We start from the raw sequence: 24908 nt of genomic DNA, 5'->3' as shown, positions 1-24908 counted from the left end.
TGGTGATGGCAAACACGAGGGGACATAGCTTTCAGTTGAAGGGTGATAGATATAGGACAGATGTTAGAGGTAGTTTCTTTACTCAGAGAGTAGTAGGGGCATGGAACGCCCTGCCTGCAACAGTAGTAGACTCGCCAACTTTAAGGGCATTTAAGTGGTCATTGGATAGACATATGGATGAAAATGGAATAGTGTAGGTCAGATGGTTTAACAGGTCGGCGCAACATCGAGGGCCGAAGGGCCTGTACTGCGTTGTAATGTTCTAAAAAAAAATACCGAAGGAGTCCATTTGGCCCAGTATCTGTGCTGGATCTTGAAAGGGTTGTTCAATTAGTCCCACCCCTTGTTCTTTACCCATAGCCCTGCAAGTTTCTCCTTTTCAATTATATCCAATTCCCTTTTGAAAGTTATTATTGAATGTTCCTTCACCTTGGGCAAATTAGCTGATGTCCCAAAAGTAAAGGTTCTCACCTGCCTTTGAAAGCACAACCTAGTCTTCCTCCGCCGTCTGCTTAAGTCCAGCTGTACTCAGCTGAGCTAGCTCAGGAATGGGCCAAATTTGTTCCCTGCTCTGTGCTAAGATAGCTGATCATTTTACTATAATTTTCTGAGGTGTCTCTAGTTAGGAAGGGGGTAATTGGCTAGCGTTCTTGCTCCTGATCACAATTCCATGGATCTCAGGTAAGGACAGGAATGGGCTTGTCCATGATAATCTGTTGACAGTCAAACGTCCTGCTAATAGCCACCATCAAGCCTCGTGTGAACAATGGCCACTGAGACAAGGTATCAGAGAGTGAAGAATTCAATACCTCCAGGAGAGGACAGTAGAATAGAAAAATTAGAGACAAAAATCAAAGCAAAAAAAAACACAGTAGGGGGAATCACCACTGGGCAAGACTGCATCATCCAAAGGCTGGCTCCTTTGCCAAACAGAATACATTAAGAAATATTTTAACATTACTCTGATCCTCACCGCATAGCCCACCCACATAAGACATGTTGAACATCAGGTCCTTTTGGTACCAAAGCTAATAATGTTGCAGAGTAATAATGAATAAATCATGATTTTAGGGAAATGTAACCTGAATAAGTACATAGCGGAGTCATTCTAAGTAGGTTGGAGCAGGCTTCATTTCTCATTGTTTTGATGAAAGTTTTCAAACTTGCAATATCCTTTTTTTTGGCAATTCTAGCTTTACAGCACAACTGAAACCTAATTTCTCCTACATTATCTCATTGTTCTCCATAAAAGATTTAAAGCTGTATTTTCAGAGAATACTATATTTAAAGCAGTAAATTTATATAATTGTATTATTCTGAAGCCAAGGTTGGAACTAAAGTTGTTTACATCTGTACAACATCACTTACTTATGGAATAAAAAGAGAAAATACTGTAAATACTAGCATAAGTAAGGAGAAAGGATAGATGAATGTTTTGGGTGTAACCCTTCCTGAGAACTGACAAAGGCCCTACACCAGAAATCTTAACCTGACTTTTACAGATGCTGATGTACCTACTAGATATTTCCAGCATTTTTCTCAATTTCTAGCATTTGCAGTTTTTTTTTCCTTTTCACTTGTCACTTTATGGCAGAATATAGAAAGCTGATGATTTTTTTCTCCCAATGCAGCTTTCAAGAGCTAGGCACATGTCTGCTGGATACTCAGAGCTCTCTTCCTGGTCACTGGCATCTGTGATTAGCAGAGGGGAGTAGCAAACATCAGCATCATGAACCACGCAGAACCTCATTCGTATTTTCTGCTATCGATCTCTGCTTGTAAAAAAAAAGCCAACATTTTCAAACAGCTCCGCATCTCTGGGAGGTTCTCCGAACAACTTTCTCTTTCCTCACTAATGTACAAGGAAAAGTTCAGCATCTGTTCTACTCTCACAAATAGCCTTCAACCACCCCTCCTCTCTCTCTATATTGCACCCTTACTTGTCTCTCTCTCTCTTCACCAATGTTACTATGGCCAGCATTTCTCTGAACCTTACTTTCACATACTCCTCCTCCTTTTCCCTGCAATACTCATTTTGTTGAATTCAAGATGTAAGGAGATGTCTCCTGCTTTAACTCATTGCTTTTCAGAACTTCAAGACTGCAGAACTCTTTATCTCCGTCCATCTTTCCTCACTAATGTTTCTTAAAACTCAAACTTGATATCTCCTGATTCTTCCTGATTCAGTTAATCATTTCTATTTTTTTTCAATCTTGATGATGCCCTCTACTAGAGTGCCTCCCCTTTCATACAGGTTTCTCACTTAAAAAAAAATACTTGTTGGCCCAGCATTGCTTACAGACTAAAAAAGTGATGCTCCTCCTATAAACAAATCTCGCGTTCTCTAATTCTTTCCATCGTCCTGTCTCTGCTCATTTTCCACAGCCTAATTATTTTTAGTTTCCTTTGACTCTTTGCTTGTCACACACTATAATTCTTTCCAGCTCCTTGGGTCTTTCTGCTCTCCCACTCTTTCTCATTGTACACCTCATTTTAGAATCACTGTGTTTGTTAATGATTCTTTTCTCGTTTATTTAAATCTCTCACTTCTGGCTCCTCTCATCTGTCTCTCTCTCTCCCTCTCCTTACACCTCTATCAGAGTTTAAAGAAAGAAGAACTGATTAGGAAGAGATTTAATAGACGAGGAAAAGGAACATTGGCAGACTTGATGACAGTCATAACTGACACAAGAAATGTCTTTTTTATTTTTTTTAGAGATACAGCACTGAAACAGGCCCTTCGGCCCACCGAGTCTGTGCCGACCATCAACCACCCATTTATACTAATCCTACACTAATTCCATATTCCTACCACATCCCCACCTGTCCCTATATTTCCCTACCACCTACCTATACTAGGGGCAATTTATAATGGCCAATTTACCTATCAACCTGCAAGTCTTTGGCATGTGGGAGGAAACCGGAGCACCCGGAGAAAACCCACGCAGACACAGGGAGAACTTGCAAACTCCACACAGGCAGTACCCAGAATTGAACCCGGGTCGCTGGAAATGTGAGGTTGCAATGCTAACCACTGCACCACTGTGCCGCCCCTATGTCATTATAAAGTTGTCAGGAATTTAGCTCTTCTCTATCCACAGGCTTTATACTTGAAGAGATTACCCTTAATTGGCTAGTTTAAGCTCACTAATTGGAGTCCAAAGTTTTAATAGGAATTAAACCAATGATGTATTTTTGCAAATGAATTTTCAGTAATACAATGCTGCACATCAGTGAAAGTTTATTGAGCATAATGACTGCACCTAATGAGACATAGATAATGTAAAGTGCACAGCCATTAAGCTTTAGAGTTTCCATCACATGATTATTGAAGCCATGAACCAATTTTAAATCTTCCTCAACAAAATGTGCTGTATAACATGTTTCTTTTGAGTATTTATTTAAACTTCTCTTATGCTAATGCTTGAAATACTTTCTATTCCTTCCCATCGTATGATATATTTTGATCTGCATAGCTCAGGTAATGTAATTACCATCGTAATCACGATGGCCCATAGAATATGGTTTCAAAGCTTTGAATTCACTCCAGGAAATACTGGCAGTTTCCTGTTATACAGACGAGTAATTCAGCACTCCTAACCAACCTGCCTGCAACGAATTTGGTCTAACCATCAGCCTCAAGAAAACAAACTTCATGGGATAAGACATCAGAAATGCTCCATCCATCAATATCGGTGACCACGCTCTGGAAGTGGTTCAAGAGTTCACCTACCTAGGCTCAACTATCACCTGTAAACTGTCTCTCGATACAGAAATCAACAAGCGCATGGAAAAGGTGTCAGCTGCTATGTCCAGACTGGCCAAGAGATTGTGGGAAAATGGTGCACTGACACGGAACACAAAAGTCCAAGTGTATCAAGCCTGCGTCCTCAGTACCTTGCTCTACGGCAGCGAGGCCTGGACAACGTACGTCAGCCTCTGGAGAATCCTTGGCATCAGGTGGCAGGTCTGTATCTCCAACGCAGAAGTCCTTGAGGCGGCCAACATCCCCAGCATATACAACTTACTGAGCCAGCGGCGCTAGAGATGGCTTGGCCATGTGAGCCGCATGGAAGATGGCAGGATCCCCAAGGACAAATTGTACAGTGAGCTCGTCACTGGTATCAGACCCGCCAGCCGTCCATGTCTCCGCTTTAAAGACGTCTGCAAACGCGACATGAAGTCCTGTGACATTGATCACAAGTTGTGGGAGTCAGTTGCCAGTGATCGCCAGAGCTGGCGGACAGCCATAAAGGCGGGGCTAAAGAGTGGCGAGTCGAAGAGACTTAGCTGTTGGCAGGAAAAAAGACAGAAGCGCAAGGAGACAGCCAACTGTGTAACAGCTCCACAACTAATTTTATCTGTAGTACCTGTGGAAGAGTCTGTCACTTTAGAATTGGCCTTCATAGCCACTCTAGGCGCTGCTCCGCAAACCACTGACCACCTCTAGGTGCTTACCCATTGTCTCTCGAGACAAGAAGGTCAAAGAGAGAAGAGAATTCAGCACTGTTCAGATCTACCCGATCAAGCACCTTCCCCTTCATTCTCTCTCCCACCCCTCTCCCCTTCACTTGCATAAAACTTAATTCTTTTCTAACCTTTGCCAGTTCTGATGAAAGGTCACAGACCTGAAACGTTAACTTTGCTTCTCTCTCCAAAGATGCTGCCAGACTTGCTGAATATTTCCAGCACTTTTAGTTTCAGATTTCCAGCATCTACAGTATTTTGCTTTTATTTTAGCAGGAAGTGGAAGCCAGGCACTTTCCCCAGGGAAGGATGGGAATTATTTGTTAGGCTACCTGCCCAGGCTACTCCAGCAACACCTCGGCCTAGATTTTATTTGGCCGTCGCCTGGCCATAAAAGATGGCAGGCCGCACGCACAGGATTTACTCCACAGAGCCGCTGCAAAATTGTACGTGGTGGCTCATTAACAAGGCCGGGGCGGATCACCCCCCCCAACTGATGACGTGGAGGGGGCAGGCGCTCCATCCCCGGCAACAGCGTCCAGCGCCACTGCACAGACGCCATTTTTAAAGGGCTTCAAGCCCTTCCATTGCATTTGAATTTTTAAAGTTATATACATGATAAAATTAAAGTAAAAAATTTAATAAAAGATTCAAACCCCTCTCCCACCCCCCAATGACTAAACAATTTATTAATTGCCCTCTCCACCCCAAAAAAACCTACCTTGTAATCCTGACCTTCACCCCACTCGCCAAAGTTTATTTACTTTTACCTTCAACCTCTTCCCATCATCTCCTCCACCAATCGCAATAGTTTCCCCCGCTCCCCCCATCCGCGAAAACTTACCTGCTCCCCCCTCCCAACAAGTGTGCTGCCTCGGATCTCCAAATGGAGATCGAAGGCACGGAAGTCCCGGCAACCTACCTGAATATCGCAGCGGGACAGCTGATGGGAACAGATAGGTCATTAATTCACATATTTAGATCCTGCTCCCATCGCCAAGTGGCTGGGGAGGCTGCCATGAGGCCTCACCGCCGCAGATAATATGGGGCGGACCACTCCCGGAGTGGTCCCACCCCGCCACAGCCCCTGACATCGGTGGGCCAGTAAAGTTCAGCCCCTCCTAGTGAGTGGGGTAGTTCAGCGGGTTTGCAGTGTGTATTTCTACACCCCAAAGGGTGGAAGGAAACAGAATTTATCAAACTATACAGAAAACCGGTAACTTTTTTTCAAAAATTGAAGTGGCCTTATTTATCATAGACACAATTTCTTTCAATAAATACATTTTTTCTGAGTAGCTTCATTATGGAATCTGGATCAACCCCACGACTGAGGGATGTTCCTGACAGTTAATGGAAATTGGTGGATAGATAAGAGCCCCCTTGTACTTAGTCTGACATAGTGGCTGGGAAATTCCCCCAAGGTCTCCTTCTCTATTGACATTCCTTGCCAGAGGTGCAGTAAACAGGGTTTATGATGCACTTCCAGCGAAGTAACATCCAGGGAGTGAGGGGGCTCCAAGGAATTTACTGGCTAGTGAGTTTTTAAGCATCTGGCTGATCTATTTAGATTATCTACTCAAGTTCCCTCCCTGTGTGTGCAAAACCAACTTTATTTCCGTTTAAAGATGAGATATATAGTACTTGAAAATTTTGCTGGCAGACAAATTCCTGATGGTTGAATGAACTTAGAACCCTGACTTCCAATGATCTCCTGACCCAAGGACTTCCCAAAGAGTCCCAGATATTGGACATTCACGACTCTCTTATCCTGGTGGATCAAGAACCCAGGAGCTATGAAAAACCTATTCAAAACATTCCCGGTTGCATTTTAACTGGTTTCTACAAGACTAAGTCCCAGCTTCTCAAACAGTACAGCAGATAATCAGAAGTGTAGATAATATATTTGCAGATAATTGAGCTTTTGTCATACAGTGTGACAGGGCCACATTACAGCATTGTGCAATCTTAAGAGCCACTATACTGCTTACCAGATACAGGGTGAGAAAGAAAATGGACAAATGAACAGTTAGCATTTGTCACATCATCAGCATTTGTTCAGATCCAACATTTCAGGGTTATCCAAGTTCCCAGATCTTGAGTGAACACTTTATGCAGGAAATGCATAGGAACAGGAGTAGGCCATTCAGCCTCTTGGGCCTGCTCTACCATTCATTTAGATCAGGACTGATCTGTGCCTAACTCAGTTGCTTCACATCTCTTGTCTATCGACCTCAGTCTTGAGACTCCAATTGTCTTGGGGGACAGAATTTCAGATTTCTACCACCCTTTGTGTGAAACACACGTATTTATCCAGCAGTCACTGGTGTCAGTTTTTAATCGCTCTTCCATTAATGTATTCCTGCAAGAGTGAAAACACAACAAAGAATGGTGTAGAAACAATGGGCGCTTCATCCTTTCCTAAATAATAATTTCCTAAATCCGTGCTAAATAGAACAATTTTAACTAGCCGAGCTTGTTGTACCTCACTAAAGTACAAGCAGCAAGTCCATAATGGACTCCACGCAATGAAAATTGCTATTTTTGTGGTGCCTGGTTCTGTCCTTATAGAAAACATTATCTTCTGCCTGCTGTGTTTCACTTCACCCTGCAATCTCCCAGTTTTAAAATACACAGATTCATTCTTTCTTTCTCTGTCTCTATATCTTACCCCTCCCCCAATATGCTTCCCATCTTGGTTTTCTCTCCTGTATCTCTGCAAGATCATGTTCCTTGCAAAAAGCAATCATTCTCATGGATATGCAAACAATGTAGCCTACCTTTATGCCAGATATTTAAAATATTTGTTGGTTTCTTTAAAAATGCATGGATCAAACAGTCAACAGGAACACATCAGTGTTTAGCTGTGTTGTGTACAAGCCTGATTAATTTGCTATAGATGTGAGATATGGCAATGGAATTGGAAGAAAGATTCATATTTATACAGCATCTTTCATGACCTCAGGACATTCTGAAGTGTTTTACAGTCAATGAAGTGCTTTTGAAGTGGAATCACTGTCGTAATGTAGGTAAAGCAGCAGCCAATTTGCATACAGCATGCTCCCACAAACAGCAATGAGATAATGACCAGATAATCTATTTTTTTAATGATGTTGGTTGAGGGATAACTGTTGGCCAGAAGAACAGGGAGAATTCCCCTGCTCTTCTTCAAAATAGTGCCATGGGATATTTTATGTCCATCTGAGAGGGCAGATAATGCCTCGGTTTAACATCTAATCTGAAAGATGGCACCTCCAACAGTGCAGCACTCACTCAGTACTGCATTGGAGTATCAGCCCAAATTTTATGCTGAGGTCTCTGGAGTGGGAACTTGATCCCAGAGATGAGAGTGCTGGTCATGAAAAGATGAGGGAGCAGTGGATAGCCATCATGTGTGTACTTGAGTGGGAGAAGGGCTGTATTACCCTATTCACACCTCACTTCAGCTACTTTTATATTGTGCTTGGTGTCATTCTCGTGTCATTGGTTCCCAATGGATGGGTTCCGTGCAAATGGTGACAACACCCAAGCAAAAATGCCAGATTCATTTGAGCCATGCAACCAGGAAGACTGGTCACTTGCAATACCTTCCTAGTTTTCCACCCTAGCAAATCTGATAAGATTTCTTTGGTACTGCTGCCAACTGCATGAGCCCCGACACCAGGAGTTGATGGCACTAATACAACACAAGAACATTACAATGGCAGCTTTTATTGTTCCAATAACTAGATAATCTATGAGGAGGTACTGGTGCTTGGGGCATCATTGGGCACCGTTACGTGGTATTAATGCAAGGATTGAAGATGCAGTCAGCGGTGTAAAGAATCCTAGTATCCAGGAACCAACTATCTACATCACAAAAATGTGGGTCCTCAATCCAGTCATTAAGGATAAGGGAACCAGTTTCTGTTAGATAAACACAGGAAGCCAGCCCCAGACATTTGCTCTGTGTAGGTCAAATGTCCTTACAATCAACATTAAACAAAAGTGTGAGGTTGTACCTTCATGATTGTGAAGAAATTCTGCCAAGTTTCTAAAAAAAACTGTGTAATAAAGACCTGTCCAACGACTTTGCAGAATGTTTTACCATTAAATGCTGTGATTTGTAAAGAGAAAAGTCTAGCGGGCCTCCCAAACAGGCTCCTATGAACAATGAAACTCTAACAATATCACAACCTCAGGAATGAATATTAAAAAGTGATGCGTTCCCATGATTTTATAGTCATTAACATCTTCAACAGCACCTGCCAAAGCCGAGACTTCCACCAGCTAGAAGAACAAGAGCAGCAGGTGGATAGGAACACCATCACCTCCAAGCTCCCCTCCAAGTCACACACCATCCTGACTTGGAACTATATCGCAGTTCCTTCATCGTCGCTGGGTCAAACTCCTGGAACCCTCTACCGATCAGCACTGTGGGAATACCTACACCACGCAGACTGCAGCGGTTCAAGAAGGCAGCTCATCATCATGTCTCAAGGGCAATTAGGGATGGGCATTTAATGTTGACCTTACCAGTGGCGCCCATGATACCGGGATGAATATCTATTAAACTCTAGAGGAAAAGAGGTATTTTCTTCTTTCTTTATTACTTTATTCACATGTTTCACATCCAAGTAACTTCCTTTTCCCCTTGCTTTCTGTGCTCTAGTAGTTCCTTTACCATATGACCACACGCCTCATAATTTTAATACAGAGGTCATTAAAGTTGACAGTACAATTAGATATAAAACAGGTGAATGAAATCATTAGTTAAATATCTAAAATACAAATGTAAGGAGGTAATTTTGAACTTATACAAGAGCTTACTTAGGCTGTAGTTGGAGTATTGTGTAGAGTTCTGACCAGCCCATATAAAAAAGGAGATGGGAGTAGTGTAGATTCACTCAGATTTCTGCCAATATGCAGATATACTTACAGCATTCATCTTGAGAAATTGGGACTTCTCTTGTGATGCTGAGATGACTAGAGGGTGAACTGATAGAGGTCTTCAAGATCAAGAGGAGTTATTTTTGCATTTCAAGATTTGTTACTACTCATCCCAGAAGGGATTTTTGATTTAAATCATAATGCGTTTTTGATATGATGTTACATTCAGATTCGAAGGATTAAATCCCAAAAGCGCAACATTTTTTTTTACAAAAATAAGCCTGGAGCGGCTGCAACCAACGGGGACAAGGTAGTTTGATGAGCTATCTTGAAAGACAACAGGCCAGCTGTCAAAACTGTTATCCATATCAATTTGAGACAATGGGGAGATTGTTAACATATTCCAACACTTCCAAGTGATAGTCACATATGAAACATCAGAATGGATTCATCCCTGTCAGCACAGCAGGGATGCTGTTGGGGGAAGCTCCAACAAAGCTGTGGCTCAGTGGTAGCACTCTTTCCTCAAGTCAGAAGGTTGTGGGTTTAAGTCGCACTCCAGGGCTTGAGCACAAAAATCCAGTGCAATACTGAGGGAGTGCTGCACAGTCAGACGTGCCATCCTTTTGATGAGAGATTAAACCAAGGTCCCGTCTGCCCTCTCAGGTGAATGTAAAAGATCCCTCAGCACTATCACGAAGAAGAACCGGGGCGTTATCCCTGGTGTCCCGGCCAATATTTATCCTTCAATCATCATCACAAAAACAGATTATCTGGTTACTATCTAATTGTTGTTTGGGGGCATTTGCTGTGTACAAATTAGCTGCAGCATTTCCTACATTACAACAGTGACTACACTTCAAAAATACTTAATGAGCTGTAAGACTCTTTACAACGTCCTGTGGTTCTGAAAGGTGCTATATAAATGACAAGTCAGTCTTTCTTTTGAAAGGGAATAGCCAGTAATTAAAATTTGTTTGACAGCTTAACTGGCCAATCCCCAGACACTGACAGGTGGGGTCAGAGGTCAAGGCGCTTCCTTCCTATCAAGTTAAGAAAGAAATGCATGGTCTGTAGAAACTGCCTGAAGCAAACTCGGGCAAGGAGAAGACACAAAAACTGAAAGCTTTGATCTTCAGTGTAATGGTAAGTAGGCGCAGAAAGATTACTAGGCACTAAAAGTATATTCAGGGAATAATAATAATGAAATTCTGTGGCATGCTTTGTTATTTTCTATGTTAACAAAGAGCATCACAAAATTGGTTAAAATTGAAAGCAACAGTTACTCTATTCAATCACATATGTAAAATAAAACAACTCGTAATTGGCCTCATCTCACTTCAGTGTTCATCACAGTGTCTTTCGAAAAATAGGAGAAACAAATGCGAGGTGCATTTGGAATGGCAGTACCCAGTTCAGATATCAAGGAGTTTCATTGTTACAACTTCCTGGTCCTGCTATCATACGATTAAATATTGGACAGTGAAGGTAAACTCCTGATCATAAGGGGCGTGGAGTCCATTTATGGGAGGGATCAGAGATGCCAAATGTGACAGAATATCTGTTGCAGACCCACAATTTGTAACAGTTATGATAAAATAAATGATAACATTGTTTCTACAGCTTATTGTGACAGTAGCAACAGGTCACACTTTAAGATAATCACAAACTGAAAGAGATTAGACAAATATTTCTTGGCATAGAGGATGGTTAGAATTTGAAAATCTCCACCAAAAACGATAAACTTAACTGAAAAGGAATTAGACATGTGCTTGAAAAAGAATATTAAAGATATAGCACTGAGTAAGAGACAAGGATTAGATTTAGTAGCACAAGTGGAGAAACACACCAGCACAAGCCTGAGGAGACAGATGGCCTGCTTCAGTGCTGTAATTCTATGAGAACACTTGGAAGATGATTTTGTTTATGAGCATAATATTGAAGTGCAATTTTTGTTTTAAACATGAGTGCCTCTAACAACAGAATTACTGTAGATATGAAGACTAATTACAGATGTTTCAAATATTTCTTGTCTACTGTTCAATCAAATGTCAAAATCTCCAAACGACCCATGAAATGCACAGTCATGTAAATAATGAGTCTGTACGTTAAGTGAAGTAGCGGAGGATGGAAAATAATCATAAAGTAGAAATATACAGCAGGAGAATGGCAGGGCAGCATTCCAGGCTATTAACAACCATTGGTCAGGGCAAATTAAATGCCATAAATGGCTGGTAGTGTCCCAAAGCTTCCTCAAATAATCTGGAACTCAGTGCTTCACAGTTCTATTGCACTGATAATATTATTATTTCAAAACAATGAAGTTGTTCTTGTTTTTATATGCAATAATTCATCATTTTTGAATTAATTATCCATTAAGCCATAGAATTTGAAAATCTCCACCGCAACCTTTAAACTAAATTCAAAACTTTGTTTAAGTCAAAAAACTGCTACGTAAATAGTCTATATTGAAGTTCTGCTGGTACAGTGGGTCAACATTTTTCCTTTTCACCTGTAGGATCTAGGCTTGAATCCAGGCAGGCTGATGGGTTGCCAGTTGTAAGGGTTAGAAGTGAAGTGAGTTTGGGACAATTTCAACCCAGTTCCTAATGGATGTAATTGCCCCAAACTACACATGATGCAACATCAGTAGATGCTACTATCATCTCACTTAGCAAGACCGCAAGGATGGTTGGTGTGAGTGATGGAAGGGTCTTCATTTTCCACTCCTACTAATTTTCATCTGATAATTGACAGCTTGTGAGATTTGTCACAATCTAATGATTGTAGTGCATGTTGTGAAATTTGGCTTCCTTCCACTGGTGTAGTGTTTTCTCATTCTCTCTCTAGCACCCCATCAAAGGCAAACTGTACTAAATTGTGATCATGCTCAGTGTCCATTCTCTTTACAACTACTTGTGATGCATCTTGGGATATTTCTTTACATCAAAGGCAACATAAAAATTAAAATTGTTGTTATTTTTGATAAAGATAGGAAAGGCAGGTGCTAAAATCATGACAAAGCCTGTCAAAAATGAATTGCTGCTGTTTTTTGCAGCTCACACAATTTTTACGCTGATTCAAAATCATTTTTAAAATAAAGACTCTAGAATTCCCCAAACTAACAACAATTAGACCGGAAATGAAAATGCTAATTGACGCTGTGTTTCTGAGTTTGGAGTCAAGGTCCTTCGTTGGGGCTGAGCAGAGAGATCCTTAACAATCATTGTCCAATCTTGACCTTAAATAATGTACAAGAAACACAAAGGCCCCAATATTGATAGGGATGTATTGGGTAAGCTGGTGCATTGGAGAAGTGGAGTTTTGTACTGGAAACCCAAAGTCCAGGTTTCCCCATTTGCTGTGGAGTTCTAACTTGGACAGCATCCTTGCCCAGAAGGCAGCCTGATTGACAAGCTTGGCTTCTAGTCTGGCGGGAAGCACGCTGGCAGTCAGCCACAGCCCAAGGTAGGTAGCCTGCAGTTGCTCCTAGAAGCATGAAGAGGGGGGTCCGATCCCAGTTGAGGGAGGAGAGGGGGTCGATGCCCTAACCCATGGTGCCAGGATGAGGTCAATCCCTGTCTTTGTATGAGAGAAGGCACCTGATGGGGAGTGGGGGGGTGGGGGGAGTCAATCTGAGGGAAGAAGCTAAGCTCCTCTTGGCCCACAAGCAGTGCTGTAAAGGCACTTCTCTCCATACCAAAGCTATCCTCACCTCCTTTGAATTGCCATGTTTCCTGAAGTCTGGAAAGCTGGATGGCCAGGGTTTAACCTGCAAGGCATATTAAAACAGAGGCCGCCAGTCTCATGAAAATATTTTTCTGGGAGCGGGTTGGTCGTCGGCCCTTCAACTCCCACCCCTCGCATCCCACCTCCATCAAAAATAAAGGAGGGAGGCAGACTGGGGTCGGATTTGAGATTTTTAAAATGTTTACATCTCATCTGACCCCAACTCACCCGGTTTCCGGGGGTTAAAATTCACTCCAAACATTTGGCAGAAATTACAAGTGGTTGGGAATCATCAGCAACATGTGTGAAAGTTTAGTGTCTTTTTAAAAAAAAAAGGAAAGGTACTATCTCTGGCAGACCATCTGGCCCAGACTGACAACCTCATCCTCCTTGGGTGAAGCCACTATGTGAATAGATTGAGATTTGAACTCAGGGTTAATCCAACACTTTGCTTCCCACAAGGTATTTTCCAAATGGTCATTAAATGGGGAAATAGTCTCTTCTTTCTGCAGGTTATAAGGATCCTATGATGAAGTCCACTTGGGCATTTTCAGCTATGCATCAGCTGCATTTTTGCCACTAAAGTGACAATCTCAGTCAGAGAGGACACAGAATGGTCTTGTGTTGGAAAAGGAAAAAACACACTACAATGGAAAGTGGGGTAACTCCAATGGGGATTCAGTATATTGTTGGGACAGAGTTGGAATATTTATTGTGTGTCTTCTGTACAGATGAACTGGGAATGCTTGACAATGGCATTGGGTGCGCATAATGATCATTCCATTTCCAAACACTACAATCCCTCATCTCAATGGGAACAAATTTTTGCTGCTTAAATTATAGCCCCAAAATGCCCCATATTTCTATATCCCTGCCAACTACAGTAATGTTTCTTTCATCACACAGACTGAGACTCCTGCTGCCTTGATTACCTCAGGACATGCCTTTGGCCTGACTAGTAATGTCACTGTCACTCGCAGGTCTCCATTTCTCATTACTTTCAGTCAGAACTGCAGTGCCATTAGTTTTAATTCAGCTGCAATGGGACACAATTAGTTGGCAACTGGCTTGTACCGTAGATTGGTTCTGGAGTATTCACATGACAAAATAGTCTTAGAGTAGCTTTTAAGGAACTCTGCTATTCAATTAAATGGACAAAACTGTCATCTCATCAGTTCTTCTGTGGCAAAGGCTTCTTGCAATCAAAAGCAAACGACAGATAGCTCTTCACAGCAATTCCACACAGACAGATTTGTTGTCAATGCAAGCTTGAAAAATTTCCTTCTCTTTTTTAATATAAACACTGTGGTTCAGTCCCTGAAATTGTGAAATGGGAAAATAAATCTACGGGATAAGGTCAAACCTTTTGTACAGCTAGCGCACTATGTGATTGTACTAGTGTGTTTCCAGAGGAGGCTAATGCACTATTTAAACATGTTATTTTGACTGTAGAAGTGACTCTTGCACTATGTACACATATCAGATTCCACAAGCAGGATGGCCACTAGGCTTTTCTTTCACTGACGTTGTCTTTGACCTTGAAGTTGCCAGAAATATATTTGAAACATAGAGGGAATTTCAACCCCCAAAAACAGGTGGTTTGGGTCGGGTGAGATGTGAAAATTTAAAAACTCTCAAACCCAACCCCAACCCCAACCCGTTACCAAGCCACCTACTTCTGATTTTAACAGATGTGAGACTAGATGTGAGCAACCAAACCGCTCCCAGAAGCGGAGGCAGGTTGATCATTTTAATATAATGAGGATGCTTGTGTCAGATTTAACCTATCTTCTAGGTTGAACCCCTGGCTGGCTGGCCAGGTTTCCTGGACTTCGGGAAACCCAGCAGTGGAAGGGAGGCTTTTCATAAAAAGTATTTGTCTTTATAGCACAACCTTGGGCCAGGAGGATCAGGAGTGCTTCCCCATGACCCTGCCCCAAGCTTACCTTCTTTCCTGCCTGCCATCAGGCACCCTTCCACGGGATCCCAAGAACCTCCCCAGCCTGTGTTCAGACATCACACTCCTGGGATTGGAGATCAGACCCTCTCCATCCCCGGGACCACGACATCAGCAACAACCCACCCCAAGATACAGACCACTGAACCCGCTACTAACCTAGATGCGAGCTTCCCAGCTGCTCCCAGCCTGCATCCTCTTCAGAGAATTCCCTGCTTGATAAGGAGCCAAGCCTGTCAATCAGACTGGCTTCTGGGCAGACAATCTGCTTGAAAAAAAAAAGATGCACGCTGTGATGTTAAAACTCCACAACATGTAGGGAAATGCAGACTTCCAAATTTCCCAAGTGAAATTCCTCGTACCCCAATCAACATCCACCCCTGTAAATGTTGGGGCTGTGGACTTTACAAAGATAAATAGTCAACATTGACACAGTTAGGTTGTGAGTTTCTAACCTAGGTAGACAATTCAGTGAAGTACGGAGGGGTTGCTGCTTTGCCGGAGGTGCTGTCCCAAAGTGTTAAAGCAAAGGCCCCATCTACAAGTTGAGGTAGAGATAAAGATCCCATGGTGTCATTTGAATAGGAGCTGGGAGGTCCGGGAAACATTCCTCCTTTAACCAACACCTTCAAAAATAGAGTAACTGGTCACTTACATAATTGAAGTTCATGGGATTTTGCTTTGTATGAAATGGTTGCCATACTTGTCTGTTCAGTAACAGTAACTGCACTTCATAAGTATTTGTATTTTGTTGATGTTTCCCAACAATGTGCCATTCTGCCTGTTCTGCATTGAATATCAGCCTCAATTATGTGCTCAAGTCCTGGAGTGAAGAATGAACTCAAGATCTTCTGACTGAGAGGTGAGAGTGCTGTCCCACTAAAACAAGTCGGCCAGAGGTTTAATTTTGTTTCGAATTTCCCGCTGATTGTACAGCAGATCAGAAAGCCTCAGCTTCAGTTTCATCATCTGTGCTACATCACCAATTGTCTACTCAAGTTGTTACAAATGGCCTTCTAGAAGTGAGTGGAGAACATTCCAAAAAATAAATGGAAACCTTTTTTTTATTCTTAATCAACTCGATGGAAATAATTGCCATTTCCATCTATTTAATCTTGCTGTTTCAATGTGTGCAAAAGCCAAGCATCAAAGTTGGTAATGAAATCATTACGTAACCACTCCTTCATCTCTCCTTGAGCATTTGCAAAATGGCAATTGATTCACTGATGTAAGGAACCCTGCAGTCACGTGCACGGCCTGTTTTCTGGCCAAAGCCGACAAGTAGGCAAACGATAATTGAGTTTTCTGAATTGGGACTTGTGATAATGAAAGCAATGACAGAAGATTCTGCACTATTTCAATGCACAGCCGCTTGGGAGACCCAAAGAGATGTACTGCTTTGCAAATAGCCGAACCAACCCTGCCAATGCACGCAAAGCTTGACAATTTAATGAGACAGCTAGGCTCTTGAGTCACTAGGGTTCCCTTCTGCACCACTCACCCCCTCATCCCCCTCCTATAACATTCCCTCCCTCATATTTAATTCAAATTCACTGTTTAAAAGTAATCAGTCATTTTCTTTGCAAGGGGTTGGTTGCATAGATGGCATTGCTAACTTGTTTTATTTCAGTAAACAGTCTGTGAGAGTTCAGAAACACTTTGTGCTTGGTTGGTTGGGAACGCCGTCATTTTTATTTTTGGAGTCCACAAATTTACATCTCCTCATAAATGGTGCAGATCTGAAAAGGACAGATGTGGAGGAAATTATGTGCGACTGACTGAACACTCAGCAGTGATGTGGAATCCATTCAGTTCTAAGCTCTCATCTGTATAACCCTTTCCCATTTGGAGTAAGCATGATGCAATTTCTTAAGCAGTGCCAAAGATGACATTCCCGAGCTCAGGACTTCTTACTGGTCTGCAGCAAACTCTTTACAATACATAAAAAATTCAAGAGTGTTTCTGTAATATTGTACCTCTGGGCAAACTACATGTATTATTATACGTTGCTCAAATATGTGATTCAGCAATAGGTAGCCAGAGTCAGACATAAAAGGTCAAATACATTTCCATGAGTGATCAAACTAAAAATGTTAATTGACAGTCATTATTAGACTCTGTGTGTATGTGTATTTCTATGAGACTGTGTGTGTATCCATATTTCTGTTAGATTGTGTATGTATGTGCGTATCTGTGGGCTAAATTTTTAGCCTCTGATGGGGACGGGCATGGAGGTGGGCGGGCACGGAATTTCATGCCACTGGCCAATGTGCGGCTGGTAGCCAATTAAGGTGATCAAATGTCTATTCGCTGGGATTTTCCAGTCGACGGGAGACAGTGCTGCTGCCTGGAGGCGGCAAACAAGGAAGCCCTCCCAGCCTACCTGGCTTCAACATCAGCCGCCAGCCACCCTGTGGAGGAGTTCCAACCCACAAAGGTGGCCCGGCTACAAAGGCCTTTTTTTATTTTAGATTTTAAAAGTTGTAGTGACGGGGACTCCATTTTGGGGCGCGTTCTCCCTCAATTATCTGTAAAGGCATCCTGCTGCTCCCTCAGTGCCGGAGGGCCTCCTATTGGCCCTCCAGCTTCAACAGCCCGCGTGCAGTCCTTAATTGGGCAGCAAACCCACGGCTACTAATTTACTAGTTTGGGGAAAATTACAGGTGAGCGGTTGGTCCCCGCACCATGTGGGCTTCTGACACAATTTAAGCCTGATGGCAGGGTCCTGAAGCCCACAGGGAAAATCCTGGCCTGTATTTCAATTAAACTGTGTGTGTATCTGTATTTCTATTCGACTGTATAATTATTAGACTGTATGTATGTATCTCTTTCTATTTCAGAGTGTGGGTGTATCTGTATTTCTGTTAGACTGTGGGCCAGATTCTATTCTGGTGACGGGGATCCCAGCGGCGGACCAGAAGGTGGGAAAGACTCCGCCTTGGCCCCCCATCGGACCCCCATTGCTATTTCACATTGGACAGGCAATTAATTGCCCGCCATCGGGGACGCCGTCCCTTTAAGGGAATAAGCTCCTGCCTCCAGAGCTGCCAGCCAATTGGAAGGCAGGCAGCTCTGCAGTACTGGTAGCTCCACCAGGAGAGGTGGCCACTGCTAATACTGCAGGAGGCACTGCAGTATGCAGGTGAGTGGGGTCGGAATTGCTGGGGCCATGAAGCGACGAGGTGGGGGGGGTGGGGGGAGCGGTCTCCCCAGGGAGACGGAGATTGCTGCGGGGAGGGGGGGGGGGCCCTCCGGGGCCATGGATTGCACCCAATCCATGCACCCTCCTAGGATGCTGCCAGGCTTTCCATGGCGGCATCTCCATGTGGCAGCGGGCCCCTCCCACTTCCACAAAATTGAAGTGGAGATGGGAAGAGGCCCTTAAATCTGTGCCCCCCCCCGCCCTCCCCAGCCTCTGCGCCTGCTTGCAAGGGCAGAAAAAAATCCTATCCTGTGTGTGCATCTCCATTTCTATTTCAGACTGTGTGTTTGTATCTGTATTTCTATTAGACTGTGTGCTTGTGTTCTAATTTCAGAGTGTGCGCGTGCATTTACTTCTATGAGACCTGTATTTCCATTTGAGACACTGTGGGCTGGATTTTAAGAGCCCACCATCGATCTCGGTGGTGAACTCAAAAAATGGTGGGTCGCACGCCATAGAGCAGCCAGGATCGCCCATGCAGCAGCTCATCTAAATGGCCAGGGTGGCCTGTGTGCACCCCCCCCACCCCCCGCGACCACCCCGATCATGTGGAGGGGCGGACTGTCCGATGCCAGAAATGGACATTTTTAAAGGGCAGCCAGCCATGCCGCCATATTTAAAATTTTTAAAGATACCCCACCCCAAATTTTATCAAATAAAATTCTAAAACCCCTTTCCCACCCTCCCCCACAATAACAATTACATTAACATTTGCCCTTCACCCTCCACAAAACACTTACCTTTTAAATCTGACCTTACCCCCACACTCCCAGACTGCACAAAGTTGAAAGTGTAGCCCTTCCCACCACCCCCTACATTCATTATGTTTATTTGCCCCCGTCCCCCAAACCCACCCCCGCACTGAAAATCTTAACTCATTCCCCGTCCCCACCAGTTTCTCGCTGCTTTTACCCAGACAGGGAACTGAAGGCATGGCAGTGCCAGCCGCTGCACTGAGGATCGCAGCAGGCTGGAAAGTTTCAAGGTAAATTCATTTATATTTATTCATCCCATTAATTTAAATATCAAAATTGAGGTCCCGTCACCCAGCGGCAGGAGGGACACCAGGGAACCTCACCGCCGCCGGGAGGACAGGCCGAGCCCACCCAGCATCGACCTCTGTGGCAAGCCTCTGCTGCAACCATCTTCCAGCTGCACCCACACACCCCCACAACCCCGCCACAGAGTCCGACATCATGGGGTTGGTAAAATCTAGTCCTGTGTGTGTCTGAGTGTTTTTTTGTGTATCTGTGTTTCTATTTCAGAATATGTATGTGAGTGTATTTTGACTCGGCTGTGTGCCTCTGTATTTCTACTCGGCTGCGTGTCTCTGTATTTCTACTCGACTGCGTGTCTCTGTATTTCTATTCGACCGTATGAGTCTATTTCTATTCGACTGCGTGCCTCTGTAATTCTATTCGACTGTGTGAGTCTGTTTCTATTCGACTGTGTGTCTCTGTATTTCTATTCGACTGCGTGTCTCTGTATTTCTATTCGACTGTGTGAGTCTATTTCTATTCGACTGTGTGTCTGTATTTCTATTCGACTGTGTGTCTCTGTATTTCTATTCGACTGTGTGTCTCTGTAATTCTATTCGACTGTGTGCCTCTGTAATTCTATTCGACTGTGTGAGTCTATTTCTATTCGACTGTGTGTCTGTATTTCTATTCGACTGTGTGAGTCTATTTCTATTCGACTGTGTGTCTGTATTTCTATTCGACTGTGTGCCTCTGTAATTCTATTCGACTGTGTGAGTCTATTTCTATTCGACTGTGTGTCTCTGTAATTCTATTCAACTGTGTGCATCTGTATTTCTATTCGACTGTGTGTCTGTATTTCTATTCGACTGTGTGAGTCTATTTCTATTCGACTGTGTGTCTGTATTTCTATTCGACTGTGTGCCTCTGTAATTCTATTCGACCGTGTGAGTCTATTTCTATTCGACTGTGTGTCTCTGTAATTCTATTCAACTGTGTGCATCTGTATTTCTATTCGACTGTGTGCATCTGTAATTCTATTCGACTGTGAGAGTCTATTTCTATTCGACTGTGTGTCTGTATTTCTATTCGATTGTGTGCCCCTGTATTTCTATTCGACTGTGTGTCTCTGTATTTCTATTCGACTGTGTGAGTCTATTTCTATTCGACTGTGTGTCTGTATTTCTATTCGACTGTGTGAGTTTATTTCTATTCGACTGTGTGTCTGTATTTCTATTCGATTGTGTGCCCCTGTATTTCTATTCGACTGTGTCTCTGTATTTCTATTCGACTGTGTGAGTCTATTTCTATTCGACTGTGTGTCTGTATTTCTATTCGATTGTGTGCCCCTGTATTTCTATTCGACTGTGTGCATCTGTAATTCTATTCGACTGTGTGAGTCTATTTCTATTCGACTGTGTGTCTGTATTTCTATTCGATTGTGTGCCCCTGTATTTCTATTCGACTGTGTCTCTGTATTTCTATTCGACTGTGTGAGTCTATTTCTATTCGACTGTGTGTCTGTATTTCTATACGATTGTGTGCCCCTGTATTTCTATTCGACTGTGTGCATCTGTAATTCTATTCGACTGTGTGAGTCTATTTCTATTCGACTGTGTGCCTCTGTATTTCTATTCGACTGTGTGCATCTGTATTTCTATTCGATTGTGTGCCTCTGTATTTCTATTCGACTGTGTGTCTGTATTTCTATTCGATTGTGTGCCCCTGTATTTCTATTCGACTGTGTGTCTGTATTTCTATTCGATTGTGTGCCCCTGTATTTCTATTCGACTGTGTGCCTCTGTATTTCTATTCGACTGTGTGTCTGTATTTCTATTCGATTGTGTGCCCCTGTATTTCTATTCGACTGTGTGCATCTGTAATTCTATTCGACTGTGTGAGTCTATTTCTATTCGACTGTGTGCCTCTGTATTTCTATTCGACTGTGTGCATCTGTATTTCTATTCGATTGTGTGCCTCTGTATTTCTATTCGACTGTGTGTCTGTATTTCTATTCGATTGTGTGCCCCTGTATTTCTATTCGATTGTGTGCCCCTGTATTTCTATTCGATTGTGTGCCCCTGTATTTCTATTCGACTGTGTGCCTCTGTATTTCTATTCGACTGTGTGTCTGTATTTCTATTCGATTGTGTGCCCCTGTATTTCTATTCGACTGTGTGTCTGTATTTCTATTCGATTGTGTGCCCCTGTATTTCTATTCGACTGTGTGCCCCTGTATTTCTATTCGACTGTGTGTCTGTATTTCTATTCGATTGTGTGCCCCTGTATTTCTATTCGACTGTGTGCCTCTGTATTTCTATTCGACTGTGTGTCTGTATTTCTATTCGATTGTGTGCCCCTGTATTTCTATTCGACTGTGTGCCTCTGTATTTCTATTCGACTGTGCCCCTGTATTTCTATTCGATTGTGTGCCCCTGTATTTCTATTCGACTGTGTGCCTCTGTATTTCTATTTGACTGTGTGTCTGTATTTCTATTCGATTGTGTGCCCCTGTATTTCTATTCGACTGTGTGCCTCTGTATTTCTATTCGACTGTGTGTCTGTATTTCTATTCGATTGTGTGCCCCTGTATTTCTATTCGACTGTGTGCCTCTGTATTTCTATTCGACTGTGTGTCTGTATTTCTATTCGATTGTGTGCCCCTGTATTTCTATTCGACTGTGTGTCTCTGTATTTCTATTCGACTGTGTGAGTCTATTTCTATTCGACTGTGTGTCTGTATTTCTATTCGATTGTGTGCCCCTGTATTTCTATTCGACTGTGTGCCCCTGTATTTCTATTCGACTGTGTGCCCCTGTATTTCTATTCGACTGTGTGCCTCTGTATTTCTATTCGACTGTGTGTCTGTATTTCTATTCGATTGTGTGCCCCTGTATTTCTATTCGACTGTGTGCCTCTGTATTTCTATTCGACTGTGTGTCTGTATTTCTATTCGATTGTGTGCCCCTGTATTTCTATTCGACTGTGTGCCTCTGTATTTCTATTCGACTGTGTGTCTGTATTTCTATTCGATTGTGTGCCCCTGTATTTCTATTCGACTGTGTGCCTCTGTATTTCTATTCGACTGTGTGTCTGTATTTCTATTCGATTGTGTGCCCCTGTATTTCTATTCGACTGTGTGCCTCTGTATTTCTATTCGACTGTGTGTCTGTATTTCTATTCGATTGTGTGCCCCTGTATTTCTATTCGACTGTGTGTCTCTGTATTTCTATTCGACTGTGTGAGTCTATTTCTATTCGACTGTGTGTCTGTATTTCTATTCGATTGTGTGCCCCTGTATTTCTATTCGACTGTGTGCCTCTGTATTTCTATTCGACTGTGTGTCTCTGTATTTCTATTCGACTGTGTGAGTCTATTTCTATTCGACTGTGTGTCTGTATTTCTATTCGATTGTGTGCCCCTGTATTTCTATTCGACTGTGTGCCTCTGTATTTCTATTCGACTGTGTGTCTGTATTTCTATTCGATTGTGTGCCCCTGTATTTCTATTCGACTGTGTGTCTCTGTATTTCTATTCGACTGTGTGAGTCTATTTCTATTCGACTGTGTGTCTGTATTTCTATTCGATTGTGTGCCCCTGTATTTCTATTCGACTGTGTGTCTCTGTATTTCTATTCGACTGTGTGAGTCTATTTCTATTCGACTGTGTGCATCTGTATTTCTATTTCAGACTTTTTGTTGTTGTCTATGCGCGCAGTTCCTGCAGCAACACGACTTCAGTGAGGTACGATTTCCATCCATTGATATCTTCATCCTTGACCCTTCAGCTGAATTCCCTCAGCTGTGTTGAGGCGCCCATCTGAGGGGAAGCAGGGAGATTACTGATGCAGACCTTGGGTACATGCAGTTGAAGCTATGACGTGAAGTTCATGTGTGACATATTCCAGTCATTTTGAATTAATTTCAATGTGCCCACCAGTATTTGGTGCCAGGTTTTCCTGCCCATAATCACTTCAGTGGGAAATCATTTACTTGACGGCAGGGGGCCGGGAGGCAGTTAAGAAATCTCCTTGAGCTGCCTCCCTGGTTATATTCGGGTACTTGGATAACCCCAAAGGGAAATCTGTGCTGCTTGTGTACCCATATTTTAGACAGATTATATGTATTTGGAGGTCTATTTTAAACTGCATAACCTTTTCCATTTTTACTCATATTTTAATTTTAGACTGTTATGTATTTCCATTTGGTTCTGTCGGTTCATCTTTTGTTATTGTTAAAGGTAACCCTTGTAAACAAAAGTACCAAATACACCATAAATGCATTGTGTGCATAACTCTAAGTTGTCTATTTAATTTTCTCAACTTCATTGCTATTCAGCTTCATATGTAACCATGCAAGAATATTACCATCAAATCCGAGACGGCAACTAAATGATGCCTTCAGTGTCCTACTTTCAGCCACACTGAAGATTATCTTTATCTGACTGTAAACCCATTCCATAAAGCAAACTGCACTGAAATCAAAATTCTGAAACAAAGCCAATGTATTTCATTGTATGCAGGACATCATTACTGTTCCTGTCTTTCAACCTTGTAACTTGTAACCCATATGCAACAGGATGTGGTAACCTGAGGAAAAGGCTTTTGTCCAAATTAAATCATCTGTTGCATGTAAAAACTAAAAGTGCAACAATCATTTCAGTGATTGTGTCGTGTAGGTCTGACTTCTGTAAATTGGGTAACTTCAGCAGACAGACTTCACCAGACAGAGAATGTTAAAATTTTAAGACGATATTGCCTCCTAGATCTCATCAGCTGACAGCTAAAATTGTTGTATTGTTCTTTCATTGATAACTGCTCCATCTCTTCCTGTCTTCTTTCTCCAACTATCTGCTACTCATTCTCTCACTCTATCTGCAATTCACCCTCTTCTTTCCCTCTCTTCCTCTATCTGTAACACTTCTGATCTTCCCTTGCCTCTGTTATGCTCCCCAATATTTTACAGTACATGTATTTTCTTTTCAGCTTAAAGGGCTAGAAACTCATTTGTCCTCATTTTTGGGGTATGTGGGGCTGCGATTCACAACCTGCCTGCATCTGTTGGAAATGCGGTGGGCACCATGTAAAATTTGAGTACCCACCTCATTTCCCTGTTTGTAACGTGGCCACGAGTGGCTCCTGTGCTGCCCTGGAGCCCAATGCACTGCCGGAATCCTCTGCGCACCATGGAGGACCTCGTAGCATTCTGAAGAAACATGTGGTGCAGCCAGTCTTCCCTTTTAAAAGGCACAATCCCTATAAAAGGGAAGTTGCAGCAATGCACTGCAAGCTGCTGGATAATCACATTGCAGCACTGCAGGATGGCACGCCACGCGAAGGAAAGGTCTCCCCGCTTCTGTGATGCCACCCTGGATGCCCAGGTTAGCGATCTGGAGGCTACAATGGAGACTATGCTCCCTCCAGGGTGGCAGGAAGCCATCAAGAATGAGCCTCTGCAGGGAATAGGAGCACGTGGCAAGAACGTGGCACCCAGGACGTGGCACCCAGGACATGGCAGCAGTGCTGAAAAAGTTTAATGACCTCATTTGGGTGGTCAAGGTGAGTGGAGGCGTCTGCACATCACCCACCTCTCACACTGCTCACTGCACCACACCCCATCATTCACCCAGCAGCACGCCCTGACACTCAGGACTCACCCTTAATACCCTTACACTACACCTCACCCACACAGACCTTCCAATCACGGCAGCC

The 24908-nt window shown here is 42.9% G+C and overlaps 1 protein-coding gene across 18 annotated transcripts in view; it reads right to left on the bottom strand.

The window, feature by feature from the left end:
- The window catches only part of slc8a3 (solute carrier family 8 member 3), a 923598-nt gene that overhangs the window by 467885 nt on the left and 430805 nt on the right, over positions 1-24908 (bottom strand). The gene's annotated exons all lie outside the window — the stretch shown is intronic.

Source organism: Heterodontus francisci, chromosome 9, assembly GCF_036365525.1.
Source record: "Heterodontus francisci isolate sHetFra1 chromosome 9, sHetFra1.hap1, whole genome shotgun sequence".
In the NCBI taxonomy this organism is placed as follows: Eukaryota; Metazoa; Chordata; class Chondrichthyes; order Heterodontiformes; family Heterodontidae; genus Heterodontus; species Heterodontus francisci.
The sequence above is the reverse complement of the archived record's forward strand: the minus strand, read 5'-3'. Positions and strand labels throughout refer to the sequence as shown.